Source organism: Amblyomma americanum, chromosome 8 (genome assembly GCF_052857255.1).
Source record: "Amblyomma americanum isolate KBUSLIRL-KWMA chromosome 8, ASM5285725v1, whole genome shotgun sequence".
Classification (NCBI taxonomy): Eukaryota; Metazoa; Arthropoda; class Arachnida; order Ixodida; family Ixodidae; genus Amblyomma; species Amblyomma americanum.
In genome coordinates, this window is record NC_135504.1 from 130767407 (window position 1) to 130785544 (window position 18138).

Below are 18138 nucleotides of genomic sequence, written 5' to 3' on the forward strand. Positions count from 1 at the left end.
TTTTACAAGTCGTCGAAGAGTAGACGAGAGAAAGGTGTAAACTTTTTCTCTCAGAACTGCACGAAAACTTGTATTCCGGCTCAAAACAACGGGATACATCGTTTTAGATCGAAACTAGCAAGATTCACGAGCATCGATTTTTCAAGTCTTCGAAGAGTAGACGAGATAAAGGTGTAAACTTTTTCTCTCAGAACTGCGCGAAAACTTGTATTACGGCTCAAAACAACGAGATACATCGTTTTAGATCGAAACTAGCAAGATTCACGAGCATCGATTTTACAAGTCCTAGAAGAGTAGACGAGAGAAAGGTGTAAACTTTTTCTCTCAGAACTGCACGAAAACTTGTATTCCGGCTCAAAACAACGGGATACATCGTTTTAGATCGAAACTAGCAAGATTCACGAGCATCGATTTTTCAAGTCTTCGAAGAGTAGACGAGATAGAGGTGTAAAATTTTTCTCTCAGAACTGCGCGAAAACTTGTATTACGGCTCAAAACAACGAGATACATCGTTTTAGATCGAAACTAGCAAGATTCACGGGCATCGATTTTACAAGTCTTCGAAGAGTAGACGAGAGAAAGGTGTAAACTTTTTCTCTCAGAACTGCGCGAAAACTTGTATTCCGGCTCAAAACAACGGGATACATCGTTTTAGATCGAAACTAGCAAGATTCACGAGCATCGGTTTGTTTACAAGTCGTCGACGAGTAGACGAGAGAAATGTGTAAACTTTTTCTCTCAGAACTGCGCGAAAACTTGTATTACGGCTCAAAACAATGAGATACATCGTTTTAGATCGAAACTCGCAAGATTCACGGGCATCGATTTTACAAGTCTTGGAAGAGTAGACGAGAGAAAGGTGTAAACTTTTTCTCTCAGAACTGCGCGAAAACTTGTATTCCAGCTCAAAAAATCGGGATACATCGTTTTAGATCGAAACTAGCAAGATTCATGGGCATCGATTTTACAAGTCCTCGAAGAGTAGACGAGAGAAAGGTGTAAACTTTTTCTCTCATAACTGCGCGAAAACTTGTATTCTGGCTCAAAACAACGGGATACATCGTTTTAGATCGAAACTAGCAAGATTCACGAGCACCAAGTTTGCAAGTCGTCGAAGAGTAGACGAGAGAAAGGTGTAAACTTTTTCTCTCAGATCTGCGCGAAAACTTGTATTCCATCTCAAAACAACGAGATACATCGTTTTAGGTCGAAACTAGCAAGATTCACGAGCATCGATTTTACAATTCGTCGAATAGTAGTCGAGAGAAAGGTGTAAACTTTCTCTCTCAGAACTGCGCGAAAACTTGTATTCCGGCTCAAAAAAACGGGATACATCGTTTTAGATCGAAACTAGCAAGATTCATGCGCATCGATTTTACAAGTCCTCGAAGAGTAGACGAGAGAAAGGTGTAAACTTTTTCTCTCATAACTGCGCGAAAACTTGTATTCTGGCTCAAAACAACGGGATACATCGTTTTAGATCGAAACTAGCAAGATTCACGAGCATCGATTTTACAAGTCCTCGAAGAGTAGACGAGAGAAAGGTGTAAACTTTTTCTCTCAGAACTGCGCGAAAACTTCTATTCCAGCTCAAAACAACGGGATACATCGTTGTAGATCGAAACTAGCAAGATATACGAGCATTGATTTTACAAGTCGTCGAAGAGTAGACGAGAGAAAGGTGTAAATTTTTCTCTCAGAACTGCGCGAAAACTTGTATTCCGGCTCAAAACAACGGGATACATCGTTTTAGATCATAACTAGCAAGAGTCACGAGCATCGATTTTACACGTCGTCGAAGAGTACACGAGAGAAAGGTGTAAACTTTTTCTCTCAGAACTGCGCGAAAACTTGTATTCCGGCTTAAAAAAACGGGATACATCGTTTTAGATCGAAACTAGCAAGATTCACGAGCATCGATTTGTTTACAAGTCGTCGACAAGTAGACGAGAGAAAGGTGTAAACTTTTTCTCTCAGAACTGCGCGAAAACTTGTATTACGGCTCAAAACAACGAGATACATCGTTTTAGATCGAAACTAGCAAGATTCACGAGCATCGATTTTACAAGTCCTAGAAGAGTAGACGAGAGAAAGGTGTAAACTTTTTCTCTCAGAACTGCACGAAAACTTGTATTCCGGCTCAAAACAACGGGATACATCGTTTTAGATCGAAACTAGCAAGATTCACGAGCATCGATTTTTCAAGTCTTCGAAGAGTAGACGAGATAGAGGTGTAAAATTTTTCTCTCAGAACTGCGCGAAAACTTGTATTACGGCTCAAAACAACGAGATACATCGTTTTAGATCGAAACTAGCAAGATTCACGGGCATCGATTTTACAAGTCTTCGAAGAGTAGACGAGAGAAAGGTGTAAACTTTTTCTCTCAGAACTGCGCGAAAACTTGTATTCCGGCTCAAAACAACGGGATACATCGTTTTAGATCGAAACTAGCAAGATTCACGAGCATCGGTTTGTTTACAAGTCGTCGACGAGTAGACGAGAGAAATGTGTAAACTTTTTCTCTCAGAACTGCGCGAAAACTTGTATTACGGCTCAAAACAATGAGATACATCGTTTTAGATCGAAACTCGCAAGATTCACGGGCATCGATTTTACAAGTCTTGGAAGAGTAGACGAGAGAAAGGTGTAAACTTTTTCTCTCAGAACTGCGCGAAAACTTGTATTCCGGCTCAAAACAACGGGTTACATCGTTTTAAATCGAAACTAGCAAGATTCATGGGCATCGATTTTACAAGTCCTCGAAGAGTAGACGAGAGAAAGGTGTAAACTTTTTCTCTCATAACTGCGCGAAAACTTGTATTCTGGCTCAAAACAACGGGATACATCGTTTTAGATCGAAACTAGCAAGATTCACGAGCATCGATTTTACAAGTCGTCGAAGAGTAGACGAGAGAAAGGTGTAAACTTTTTCTCTCAGAACTGCACGAAAACTTGTATTCCGGCTCAAAACAACGGGATACATCATTTTAGATCGAAACTAGCAAGATTCACGAGCACCGATTTTACAAGTCCTCGAAGAGTAGACAAGAGAAAGGTGTAAACTTTTTCTCTCAGAACTGCACGAAAACTTGTATTCCGACTCAAAACAACGGGATACATCGTTTTAGATCGAAACTAGCAAGATTCACGAGCATCGCTTTTACAAGTCGTCGATGAGTACACGAGGGAAAGGTGTAAGCTTTTTTTCTCAGAACTGCGCGAAAACTTGTATACCGGCTCAAAAAAACGGGATACATCGTTTTAGATCGAAACTAGCAAGATTCACGAGCATCGATTTTACAAGTCGTCGAAGAGTAGACGAGAGAAAGGTGTAAATTTTTTCTCTCAGAACTTCGCGAAAACTTGTATTCCGGCTCAAAACAACGGGATACATCGTTTTAGATCGAAACTAGCAAGATTCACGAGCATCGATTTTACAAGTCGTCGAAGAGTAGACGAGAGAAAGGTGTAAATTTTTCTCTCAGAACTGCGCGAAAACTTGTATTCCGGCTCAAAACAACGGGATACATCGTTTTAGATCATAACTAGCAAGAGTCACGAGCATCGATTTTACACGTCGTCGAAGAGTACACGAGAGAAAGGTGTAAACTTTTTCTCTCAGAACTGCGCGAAAACTTGTATTCCGGCTTAAAAAAACGGGATACATCGTTTTAGATCGAAACTAGCAAGATTCACGAGCATCGATTTGTTTACAAGTCGTCGACAAGTAGACGAGAGAAAGGTGTAAACTTTTTCTCTCAGAACTGAGCGAAAACTTGTATTCCGGCTCAAAACAGCGGAATACATCGTTTTAGATCGAAACTAGCAAGATTCACGGGCATCGATTTTACAATTCTTCGAAGAGTAGACGAGAGAAAGGTGTAAACTTTTTCTCTCAGAACTGAGCGAAAACTTGTATTCCGGCTCAAAACAACGGGATACATCGTTTTAGATCGAAACTAGCAAGATTCACGAGCATCGGTTTGTTTACAAGTCGTCGACGAGTAGACGAGAGAAATGTGTAAACTTTTTCTCTCAGAACTGCGCGAAGACTTGTATTACTGCTCAAAACAACGAGATACATCGTTTTAGATCGAAACTCGCAAGATTCACGGGCATCGATTTTACAAGTCTTCGAAGAGTAGACGAGAGAAAGGTGTAAACTTTTTCTCTCAGAACTGCACGAAAACTTGTATTCCGGCTCAAAACAACGGGATACATCGTTTTAGATCGAAACTTGCAAGACTCACGAGCATCGCTTTTACAAGTCGTCGATGAGTACACGAGGGAAAGGTGTAAACTTTTTTTCTCAGAACTGCGCGAAAACTTGTATTCCGGCTCAAAACAACGGGATACATCTTTTTAGATCGAAACTAGCAAGATTCACGAGCATCGATTTTACAAGTCGTCGAAGAGTAGACGAGAGAAAGGTGTAAACTTTTTCTCTCAGAACTGCTCGAAAATTTGTATTCCGGCTCAAAACAACAGGATTCATCGTTTTAGATCGAAACTAGCAAGATTCACGAGCATCGATTTTACAAGTCCTCGAAGAGTAGACGAGAGAAAGGTGTAAACTTTTTCTCTCAGAACTGCACGAAAACTTGTATTCCGGCTCAAAACAACGGGATACATCGTTTTAGATCGAAACTAGCAAGATTCACGAGCATCGATTTTTCAAGTCTTCGAAGAGTAGACGAGATAGAGGTGTAAACTTTTTCTCTCAGAACTGCGCGAAAACTTGTATTACGGCTCAAAACAACGAGATACATCGTTTTAGATCGAAACTAGCAAGATTCACGGGCATCGATTTTACAAGTCTTCGAAGAGTACACGAGAGAAAGGTGTAAACTTTTTCTCTCAGAACTGCGCGAAAACTTGTATTCCGGCTCAAAACAACGGGATACATCGTTTTAGATCGAAACTAGCAAGATTCACGAGCATCGGTTTGTTTACAAGTCGTCGACAAGTAGACGAGAGAAAGGTGTAAACTTTTTCTCTCAGAACTGAGCGAAAACTTGTATTCCGGCTCAAAACAGCGGAATACATCGTTTTAGATCGAAACTAGCAAGATTCACGAGCATCGATTTTACAAGTCGTCGAAGAGTAGACGAGAGAAAGGTGTAAACTTTTTCTCTCAGAACTGCACGAAAACTTGTATTCCGGCTCAAAACAACGGGATACATCATTTTAGATCGAAACTAGCAAGATTCACGAGCATCGATTTTACAAGTCCTCGAAGAGTAGACAAGAGAAAGGTGTAAACTTTTTCTCTCAGAACTGCACGAAAACTTGTATTCCGACTCAAAACAACGGGATACATCGTTTTAGATCGAAACTAGCAAGATTCACGAGCATCGCTTTTACAAGTCGTCGATGAGTACACGAGGGAAAGGTGTAAGCTTTTTTTCTCAGAACTGCGCGAAAACTTGTATACCGGCTCAAAAAAACGGGATACATCGTTTTAGATCGAAACTAGCAAGATTCACGAGCATCGATTTTACAAGTCGTCGAAGAGTAGACGAGAGAAAGGTGTAAATTTTTTCTCTCAGAACTTCGCGAAAACTTGTATTCCGGCTCAAAACAACGGGATACATCGTTTTAGATCGAAACTAGCAAGATTCACGAGCATCGATTTTACAAGTCGTCGAAGAGTAGACGAGAGAAAGGTGTAAACTTTTTCTCTCAGAACTGCGCGAAAACTTGTATTCCGGCTCAAAACAACGGAATACATCGTTTTAGATCGAAACTAGCAAGATTGACGAGCATCGATTTTACAAGTCGTCGAAGAGTAGACGAGAGAAAGGTGTAAACTTTTTCTCTCAGAACTGCACGAAAACTTGTATTCCGGCTCAAAACAACGGGATACATCGTTTTAGATCGAAACTAGCAAGATTCACGAGCATCGATTTTTCAAGTCTTCGAAGAGTAGACGAGATAAAGGTGTAAACTTTTTCTCTCAGAACTGCGCGAAAACTTGTATTACGGCTCAAAACAACGAGATACATCGTTTTAGATCGAAACTAGCAAGATTCACGAGCATCGATTTTACAAGTCCTAGAAGAGTAGACGAGAGAAAGGTGTAAACTTTTTCTCTCAGAACTGCACGAAAACTTGTATTCCGGCTCAAAACAACGGGATACATCGTTTTAGATCGAAACTAGCAAGATTCACGAGCATCGATTTTTCAAGTCTTCGAAGAGTAGACGAGATAGAGGTGTAAACTTTTTCTCTCAGAACTGCGCGAAAACTTGTATTACGGCTCAAAACAACGAGATACATCGTTTTAGATCGAAACTAGCAAGATTCACGGGCATCGATTTTACAAGTCTTCGAAGAGTAGACGAGAGAAAGGTGTAAACTTTTTCTCTCAGAACTGCGCGAAAACTTGTATTCCGGCTCAAAACAACGGGATACATCGTTTTAGATCGAAACTAGCAAGATTCACGAGCATCGGTTTGTTTACAAGTCGTCGACGAGTAGACGAGAGAAATGTGTAAACTTTTTCTCTCAGAACTGCGCGAAAACTTGTATTACGGCTCAAAACAATGAGATACATCGTTTTAGATCGAAACTCGCAAGATTCACGGGCATCGATTTTACAAGTCTTCGAAGAGTAGACGAGAGAAAGGTGTAAACTTTTTCTCTCAGAACTGCGCGAAAACTTGTATTCCAGCTCAAAAAATCGGGATACATCGTTTTAGATCGAAACTAGCAAGATTCATGGGCATCGATTTTACAAGTCCTCGAAAAGTAGACGAGAGAAAGGTGTAAACTTTTTCTCTCATAACTGCGCGAAAACTTTGATTCTGGCTCAAAACAACGGGATACATCGTTTTAGATCGAAACTAGCAAGATTCACGAGCACCAAGTTTGCAAGTCGTCGAAGAGTAGACGAGAGAAAGGTGTAAACTTTTTCTCTCAGATCTGCGCGAAAACTTGTATTCCATCTCAAAACAACGAGATACATCGTTTTAGGTCGAAACTCGCAAGATTCACGAGCATCGATTTTACAATTCGTCGAATAGTAGTCGAGAGAAAGGTGTAAACTTTCTCTCTCAGAACTGCGCGAAAACTTGTATTCCGGCTCAAAAAAACGGGATACATCGTTTTAGATCGAAACTAGCAAGATTCATGCGCATCGATTTTACAAGTCCTCGAAGAGTAGACGAGAGAAAGGTGTAAACTTTTTCTCTCATAACTGCGCGAAAACTTGTATTCTGGCTCAAAACAACGGGATACATCGTTTTAGATCGAAACTAGCAAGATTCACGAGCATCGATTTTACAAGTCCTCGAAGAGTAGACGAGAGAAAGGTGTAAACTTTTTCTCTCAGAACTGCGCGAAAACTTCTATTCCAGCTCAAAACAACGGGATACATCGTTGTAGATCGAAACTAGCAAGATATACGAGCATTGATTTTACAAGTCGTCTTAGAGTAGACGAGAGAAAGGTGTAAATTTTTCTCTCAGAACTGCGCGAAAACTTGTATTCCGGCTCAAAACAACGGGATACATCGTTTTAGATCATAACTAGCAAGAGTCACGAGCATCGATTTTACACGTCGTCGAAGAGTACACGAGAGAAAGGTGTAAACTTTTTCTCTCAGAACTGCGCGAAAACTTGTATTCCGGCTTAAAAAAACGGGATACATCGTTTTAGATCGAAACTAGCAAGATTCACGAGCATCGATTTGTTTACAAGTCGTCGACAAGTAGACGAGAGAAAGGTGTAAACTTTTTCTCTCAGAACTGAGCGAAAACTTGTATTCCGGCTCAAAACAGCGGAATACATCGTTTTAGATCGAAACTAGCAAGATTCACGGGCATCGATTTTACAATTCTTCGAAGAGTAGACGAGAGAAAGGTGTAAACTTTTTCTCTCAGAACTGCGCGAAAACTTGTATTCCGGCTCAAAACAACGGGATACATCGTTTTAGATCGAAACTAGCAAGATTCACGAGCATCGGTTTGTTTACAAGTCGTCGACGAGTAGACGAGAGAAATGTGTAAACTTTTTCTCTCAGAACTGCGCGAAGACTTGTATTACTGCTTAAAACAACGAGATACATCGTTTTAGATCGAAACTCGCAAGATTCACGGGCATCGATTTTACAAGTCTTCGAAGAGTAGACGAGAGAAAGGTGTAAACTTTTTCTCTCAGAACTGCACGAAAACTTGTATTCCGGCTCAAAACAACGGGATACATCGTTTTAGATCGAAACTTGCAAGATTCACGAGCATCGCTTTTACAAGTCGTCGATGAGTACACGAGGGAAAGGTGTAAACTTTTTTTCTCAGAACTGCGCGAAAACTTGTATACCGGCTCAAAAAAACGGGATACATCGTTTTAGATAGAAACTAGCAAGATTCACGAGCATCGATTTTACAAGTCGTCGAAGAGTAGACGAGAGAAAGGTGTGAACTTTTTCTCTCAGAACTGCGCTAAAACTTGTATTCCGGCTCAAAACAACGGAATACATCGTTTTAGATCAAAACTAGCAAGATTGACGAGCATCGATTTTACAAGTCGTCGAAGAGTAGACAAGAGAAAGGTGTAAACTTTTTCTCTCAGAACTGCACGAAAACTTGTATTCCGGCTCAAAACAACGGGATACATCGTTTTAGATCGAAACTAGCAAGATTCACGAGCATCGATTTTACAAGTCCTCGAAGAGTAGACGAGAGAAAGGTGTAAACTTTTTCTCTCAGAACTGCACGAAAACTTGTAATCCGGCTCAAAACAACGGGATACATCGTTTTAGATCGAAACTAGCAAGATTCACGAGCATCGATTTTTCAAGTCTTCGAAGAGTAGACGAGATAGAGGTGTAAACTTTTTCTCTCAGAACTGCGCGAAAACTTGTATTACGGCTCAAAACAACGAGATACATCGTTTTAGATCGAAACTAGCAAGATTCACGGGCATCGATTTTACAAGTCTTCGAAGAGTACACGAGAGAAAGGTGTAAACTTTTTCTCTCAGAACTGAGCGAAAACTTGTATTCCGGCTCAAAACAGCGGAATACATCGTTTTAGATCGAAACTAGCAAGATTCACGAGCATCGATTTTAAAAGTCGTCGAAGAGTAGACGAGAGAAAGGTGTAAACTTTTTCTCTCAGAACTGCACGAAAACTTGTATTCCGGCTCAAAACAACGGGATACATCGTTTTAGATCGAAACTTGCAAGATTCACGAGCATCGCTTTTACAAGTCGTCGATGAGTACACGAGGGAAAGGTGTAAACTTTTTTTCTCAGAACTGCGCGAAAACTTGTATTACGGCTCAAAACAACGAGATACATCGTTTTAGATCGAAACTAGCAAGATTCACGGGCATCGATTTTACAAGTCTTCGAAGAGTACACGAGAGAAAGGTGTAAACTTTTTCTCTCAGAACTGAGCGAAAACTTGTATTCCGGCTCAAAACAACGGGATACATCGTTTTAGATCGAAACTAGCAAGATTCACGAGCATCGATTTTTCAAGTCTTCGAAGAGTAGACGAGATAAAGGTGTAAACTTTTTCTCTCAGAACTGCGCGAAAACTTGTATTACGGCTCAAAACAACGAGATACATCGTTTTAGATCGAAACTAGCAAGATTCACGAGCATCGATTTTACAAGTCCTAGAAGAGTAGACGAGAGAAAGGTGTAAACTTTTTCTCTCAGAACTGCACGAAAACTTGTATTCCGGCTCAAAACAACGGGATACATCGTTTTAGATCGAAACTAGCAAGATTCACGAGCATCGATTTTTCAAGTCTTCGAAGAGTAGACGAGATAGAGGTGTAAACTTTTTCTCTCAGAACTGCGCGAAAACTTGTATTACGGCTCAAAACAACGAGATACATCGTTTTAGATCAAAACTAGCAAGATTCACGGGCATCGATTTTACAAGTCTTCGAAGAGTAGACGAGAGAAAGGTGTAAACTTTTTCTCTCAGAACTGCGCGAAAACTTGTATTCCGGCTCAAAACAACGGGATACATCGTTTTAGATCGAAACTAGCAAGATTCACGAGCATCGGTTTGTTTACAAGTCGTCGACGAGTAGACGAGAGAAATGTGTAAACTTTTTCTCTCAGAACTGCGCGAAAACTTGTATTACGGCTCAAAACAATGAGATACATCGTTTTAGATCGAAACTCGCAAGATTCACGGGCATCGATTTTACAAGTCTTCGAAGAGTAGACGAGAGAAAGGTGTAAACTTTTTCTCTCAGAACTGCGCGAAAACTTGTATTCCAGCTCAAAAAATCGGGATACATCGTTTTAGATCGAAACTAGCAAGATTCATGGGCATCGATTTTACAAGTCCTCGAAGAGTACACGAGAGAAAGGTGTAAACTTTTTCTCTCATAACTGCGCGAAAACTTGTATTCTGGCTCAAAACAACGGGATACATCGTTTTAGATCGAAACTAGCAAGATTCACGAGCACCAAGTTTGCAAGTCGTCGAAGAGTAGACGAGAGAAAGGTGTAAACTTTTTCTCTCAGATCTGCGCGAAAACTTGTATTACATCTCAAAACAACGAGATACATCGTTTTAGGTCGAAAGTAGCAAGATTCACGGGCATCGATTTTACAAGTCGTCGAATAGTAGTCGAGAGAAAGGTGTAAACTTTCTCTCTCAGAACTGCGCGAAAACTTGTATTCCGGCTCAAAAAAACGGGATACATCGTTTTAGATCGAAACTAGCAAGATTCATGCGCATCGATTTTACAAGTCCTCGAAGAGTAGACGAGAGAAAGGTGTAAACTTTTTCTCTCATAACTGCGCGAAAACTTGTATTCTGGCTCAAAACAACGGGATACATCGTTTTAGATCGAAACTAGCAAGATTCACGAGCATCGATTTTACAAGTCCTCGAAGAGTAGACGAGAGAAAGGTGTAAACTTTTTCTCTCAGAACTGCGCGAAAACTTCTATTCCAGCTCAAAACAACGGGATACATCGTTGTAGATCGAAACTAGCAAGATATACGAGCATTGATTTTACAAGTCGTCGAAGAGTAGACGAGAGAAAGGTGTAAATTTTTCTCTCAGAACTGCGCGAAAACTTGTATTCTGGCTCAAAACAACGGGATACATCGTTTTAGATCATAACTAGCAAGAGTCACGAGCATCGATTTTACACGTCGTCGAAGAGTACACGAGAGAAAGGTGTAAACTTTTTCTCTCAGAACTGCGCGAAAACTTGTATTCCGTCTTAAAAAAACGGGATACATCGTTTTAGATCCAAACTAGCAAGATTCACGAGCATCGATTTGTTTACTAGTCGTCGACAAGTAGACGAGAGAAAGGTGTAAACTTTTTCTCTCAGAACTGAGCGAAAACTTGTATTCCGGCTCAAAACAGCAGAATACATCGTTTTAGATCGAAACTAGCAAGATTCACGGGCATCGATTTTACAATTCTTCAAAGAGTAGACGAGAGAAAGGTGTAAACTTTTTCTCTCAGAACTGCGCGAAAACTTGTATTCCGGCTCAAAACAAAGGGATACATCGTTTTAGATTGAAACTAGCAAGATTCACGAGCATCGGTTTGTTTACAAGTCGTCGACGAGTAGACGAGAGAAATGTGTAAACTTTTTCTCTCAGAACTGCGCGAAGACTTGTATTACGGCTCAAAACAACGAGATACATCGTTTTAGATCGAAACTCGCAAGATTCACGGGCATCGATTTTACAAGCCTTCGAAGAGTAGACGAGAGAAAGGTGTAAACTTTTTCTCTCAGAACTGCACGAAAACTTGTATTCCGGCTCAAAACAACGGGATACATCGTTTTAGATCGAAACTAGCAAGATTCACGAGCATCGCTTTTACAAGTCGTCGATGAGTACACGAGGGAAAGGTGTAAACTTCTTTTCTCAGAACTGCGCGAAAACTTGTATACCGGCTCAAAAAAACGGGATACATCGTTTTAGATCGAAACTAGCAAGATTCACGAGCATCGATTTTACAAGTCGTCGAAGAGTAGACGAGAGAAAGGTGTGAACTTTTTCTCTCAGAACTGCGCTAAAACTTGTATTCCGGCTCAAAACAACGGAATACATCGTTTTAGATTGAAACTAGCAAGATTGACGAGCATCGATTTTACAAGTCGTCGAAGAGTAGACAAGAGAAAGGTGTAAACTTTTTCTCTCAGAACTGCACGAAAACTTGTATTCCGGCTCAAAACAACGGGATACATCGTTTTAGATCGAAACTAGCAAGATTCACGAGCATCGATTTTTCAAGTCTTCGAAGAGTAGACGAGATAGAGGTGTAAACTTTTTCTCTCAGAACTGCGCGAAAACTTGTATTACGGCTCAAAACAACGAGATACATCGTTTTAGATCGAAACTAGCAAGATTCACGAGCATCGATTTTTCAAGTCTTCGAAGAGTAGACGAGAGAAAGGTGTAAACATTTTCTCTCAGAACTGCGCGAAAACTTGTATTCCGGCTCAAAACAACGGGATACATCGTTTTAGATCATAACTAGCAAGAGTCACGAGCATCGATTTTACACGTCGTCGAAGAGTACACGAGAGAAAGGTGTAAACTTTTTCTCTCAGAACTGCGCGAAAACTTGTATTCCGTCTTAAAAAAACGGGATACATCGTTTTAGATCGAAACTAGCAAGATTCACGAGCATCGATTTGTTTACAAGTCGTCGACAAGTAGACGAGAGAAAGGTGTAAACTTTTTCTCTCAGAACTGAGCGAAAACTTGTATTCCGGCTCAAAACAGCGGAATACATCGTTTTAGATCGAAACTAGCAAGATTCACGGGCATCGATTTTACAATTCTTCGAAGAGTAGACGAGAGAAAGGTGTAAACTTGTTTTCTCTCAGAACTGCACGAAAACTTGTATTCCGACTCAAAACAACGGGATACATCGTTTTAGATCGAAACTAGCAAGATTCACGAGCATCGATTTTTCAAGTCGTCGATGAGTACACGAGGGAAAGGTGTAAACTTTTTTTCTCAGAACTGCGCGAAAACTTGTATACCGGCTCAAAAAAACGGGATACATCGTTTTAGATCGAAACTAGCAAGATTGACGAGCATCGATTTTACAAGTCGTCGAAGAGTAGACAAGAGAAAGGTGTAAACTTTTTCTCTCAGAACTGCACGAAAACTTGTATTCCGGCTCAAAACAACGGGATACATCGTTTTAGATCGAAACTAGCAAGATTCACGAGCATCGATTTTTCAAGTCTTCGAAGAGTAGACGAGATAGAGGTGTAAACTTTTTCTCTCAGAACTGCGCGAAAACTTGTATTACGGCTCAAAACAACGAGATACATCGTTTTAGATCGAAACTAGCAAGATTCACGAGCATCGATTTTACAAGTCCTCGAAGAGTAGACGAGAGAAAGGTGTAAACTTTTTCTCTCAGAACTGCACGAAAACTTGTATTCCGGCTCAAAACAACGGGATACATCGTTTTAGATCGAAACTAGCAAGATTCACGAGCATCGATTTTTCAAGTCTTCGAAGAGTAGACGAGAGAAAGGTGTAAACTTTTTCTCTCAGAACTGCGCGAAAACTTGTATTCCGGCTCAAAACAACGGGATACATCGTTTTAGATCGAAACTAGCAAGATTCACGAGCATCGATTTGTTTACAAGTCGTCGACAAGTACACGAGAGAAAGGTGTAAACTTTTTCTCTCAGAACTGAGCGAAAACTTGTATTCCGGCACAAAACAGCGGAATACATCGTTTTAGATCGAAACTAGCAAGATTCACGAGCATCGATTTTACAAGTCGTCGAAGAGTAGACGAGAGAAAGGTGTAAACTTTTTCTCTCAGAACTGCACGAAAACTTGTATTCCGGCTCAAAACAACAGGATACATCATTTTAGATCGAAACTAGCAAGATTCACGAGCATCGATTTTACAAGTCCTCGAAGAGTAGACGAGAGAAAGGTGTAAACTTTTTCTCTCAGAACTGCACGAAAACTTGTATTCCGGCTCAAAACAACGGGATACATCGTTTTAGATCGAAACTAGCAAGATTCATGAGCATCGCTTTTACAAGTTGTCGATGAGTACACGAGGGAAAGGTGTAAACTTTTTTTCTCAGAACTGCGCGAAAACTTGTATACCGGCTCAAAAAAACGGGATACATCGTTTTAGATCGAAACTAGCAAGATTCACGAGCATCGATTTTACAAGTCCTCGAAGAGTAGACGAGAGAAAGGTGTAAAATTTTCTCTCAGAACTGCGCGAAAACTTCTATTCCAGCTCAAAACAACGAGATACATCGTTGTAGATCGAAACTAGCAAGATTCACGAGCATTGATTTTACAAGTCGTCGAAGAGTAGACGAGAGAAAGGTGTAAACTTTTTCTCTCAGAACTGCCCGAAAACTTGTATTCCGGCTCAAAACAACGGGATACATCGTTTTAGATCGAAACTAGCAAGATTCACGAGCATCGATTTTTCAAGTCTTCGAAGAGTAGACGAGATAAAGGTGTAAACTTTTTCTCTCAGAACTGCGCGAAAACTTGTATTACGGCTCAAAACAACGAGATACATCGTTTTAGATCGAAACTAGCAAGATTCACGGGCATCGATTTTACAAGTCTTCGAAGAGTAGACGAGAGAAAGGTGTAAACTTTTTCTCTCAGAACTGCGCGAAAACTTGTATTCCGGCTCAAAACAACGGGTTACATCGTTTTAGATCGAAACTAGCAAGATTCACGAGCATCGATTTTACAAGTCGTCGACGAGTAGACGAGAGAAAGGTGTAAACTTTTTCTCTCAGAACTGCGCGAAAACTTGTATTCCGGCTCAAAGCAACGGGATACATCGTTTTAGATCGAAACTAGCAAGATTCACGAGCATCGATTTTTCAAGTCTTCGAAGAGTAGACGAGATAAAGGTGTAAACTTTTTCTCTCAGAACTGCGCGAAAACTTGTATTCCGGCTCAAAACAAAGGGATACATCGTTTTAGATCGAAACTAGCAAGATTCACGAGCATCGATTTTACAAGTCTTCAAAGAGTAGACGAGAGAAAGGTGTAAACTTTTTCTATCAGACCTGAGCGAAAACTTGTATTCCGGCTCAAAACAATGGGATACATCTTTTTAGATCCAAACTAGCAAGATTCACGAGCATCGATTTTACAAGTCGTCGAAGAGTAGACGAAAGGTGTAAACTTTTTCTCTCAGAACTGCGCGAACACTTCTATTCCGGCTCAAAACAACAGGATTCATCGTTTTAGATCGAAACTAGCAAGATTCACGAGCATCGATTTTACAAGTGCTCGAAGAGTAGACGAGAGAAAGGTGTAAACTTTTTCTCTCAGAACTGCACGAAAACTTGTATTCCGGCTCAAAACAACGGGATACATCGTTTTAGATCGAAACTAGCAAGATTCACGAGCATCGCTTTTACAAGTCGTCGATGAGTACACGAGGGAAAGGTGTAAACTTTTTTTCTCAGAACTGCGCGAAAACTTGTATACCGGCTCAAAAAAACGGGATACATCGTCTTAGATCGAAACTAGCAAGATTCACGAGCATCAATTTAACAAGTCGTCGAAGAGTAGACGAGAGAAAGGTGTAAATTTTTTCTCTCAGAACTTCGCGAAAACTTGTATTCCGGCTCAAAACAACGGGATACATCGATTTAGATCGAAACTAGCAAGATTCACGAGCATCGATTTTACAAGTCGTCGAAGAGTAGACGAGAGAAAGGTGTAAACTTTTTCTCTCAGAACTGCGCGAAAACTTGTATTCCGGCTCAAAACAACGGAATACATCGTTTTAGATCGAAACTAGCAAGATTCACGAGCATAGATTTTAGAAGTCGTCGAAGAGTAGACGAGAGAAAGGTGTAAACTTTTTCTCTCAGAACTGCGCGAAAACTTGTATTCCGGCTCAAAACAAGGGGATTCATCGTTTTAGATCGAAACTAGCAAGATTCACGAGCATCGATTTTACAAGTCCTCGAAGAGTAGACGAGAGAAAGGTGTAAACTTTTTCTCTCAGAACTGCACGAAAACTTGTATTCCGGCTCAAAACAACGGGATACATCGTTTTAGGTCGAAACTAGCATGATTCACGAGCATCGATTTTACAAGTCGTCGATGAGTACACGAGGGAAAGGTGTAAACTTTTTTCTCAGAACTGCGCGAAAACTTGTATACCGGCTCAAAAAAACGGGATACATCGTTTTAGATCGAAACTAGCAAGATTCACGAGCATCGATTTAACAAGTCGTCGAAGAGTAGACGAGAGAAAGGTGTAAATTTTTTCTCTCAGAACTTCGCGAAAACTTGTATTCCGGCTCAAAACAACGGGATACATCGTTTTAGATCGAAACTAGCAAGATTCACGAGCATCGATTTTACAAGTCGTCGAAGAGTAGACGAGAGAAAGGTGTAAACTTTTTCTCTCAGAACTGCGCGAAAACTTGTATTCCGGCTCAAAACAACGGAATACATCGTTTTACCTCAAAACTAGCAAGATTCACGAGCATCGATTTTACAACTCGTCGAAGAGTAAACGACAGAAAGGTGTAAATTTTTTCTCTCAGAACAGCACGAAAACTTGAATTTTGGCTCAAAACAACGGAATACATCGTTTTAGATCGAAACTAGCAAGATTCACGAGCATCGATTTTACAAGTCGTCGAAGAGTAGACGAGAGAAAGGTGTAAACTTTTTCTCTCAGAACTGCGCGAAAACTTGTATTCCGGCTCAAAACAACGGGATTCATTGTTTTAGATTGAAACTAGCAAGATTCACGAGCATCGATTTTACAAGTCCTCGAAGAGTAGACGAGAGAAAGGTGTAAACTTTTTCTCTCAGAACTGCACGAAAACTTGTATTCCGGCTCGAAACAACGGGATACATCGTTTTAGGTCGAAACTAGCATGATTCACGAGCATCGATTTTACAAGTCGTCGAATAGTAGACGAGAGAAAGGTGTAAACTTTTTCTCTCAGAACTGCGCGAAAACTTGTGTTCCGGCTCAAAACAACGGGATACATCGTTTTAGATCGAAACTAGCAAGACTCACGAGCATCGATTTTACAAGTCGTCGACGAGTAGACGAGAGAAAGGTGTAAACATTTTCTCTCAGAACTGAGCGAAAACTTGTATTCCGGCTCAAAACAGCGGAATACATCGTTTTAGATCGAAACTAGCAAAATTTACGAGCATCGATTTTACAAGTCGTCGAAGAGTAGACGAGAGAAAGGTGTAAACTTTTTCTCTCAGAACTGCACGAAAACTTGTATTCCGGCTCAAAACAACGGGATACATCGTTTTAGATCGAAACTAGCAAGATTCTCGAGCATCGATTTTTCAAGTCTTCGAAGAGTAGACGAGATAAAGGTGTAAACTTTTTCTCTCAGAACTGCGCGAAAACTTGTATTCCGGCTCAAAACAACGGGATACATCGCTTTAGATCGAAACTAGCAAGATTCACGAGCATCAATTTTACAAGTCTTCAAAGAGTAGACGAGAGAAAGGTGTAAACTTTTTCTATCAGACCTGCGCGAAAACTTGTATTCCGGCTCAAAACAATGAGATACATCTTTTTAGATCGAAACTAGCAAGATTCACGAGCATCGATTTTACAAGTCGTCGAAGAGTAGACGAGAGAAAGGTGTAAACTTTTTCTCTCAGAACTGCACGAAAACTTGTATTCCGGCTCAAAACAACGGGATACATCTTTTTAGATCGAAACTAGCAAGATTCACGAGCATCGATTTTACAAGTCCTCGAAGAGTAGACGAGAGAAAGGTGTAAACTTTTTCTCTCAGAACTGCACGAAAACTTGTATTCCGGCTCAAAACAACGGGATACATCGTTTTAGATCGAAACTAGCAAGATTCACGAGCATCGCTTTTACAAGTCGTCGATGAGTACACGAGGGAAAGGTGTAAACTTTTTTCTCAGAACTGCGCGAAAACTTGTATACCGGCTCAAAAAAACGGTATACATCGTTTTAAATCGAAACTAGCAAGATTCACGAGCATCGATTTTACAAGTCCTCGAAGAGTAGACGAGAGAAAGGTGTAAACTTTTTCTCTCAGAACTGCCCGAAAACTTGTATTCCGGCTCAAAACAACGGGATACATCGTTTTAGATCGAAACTAGCAAGATTCACGAGCATCGATTTTTCAAGTCTTCGAAGAGT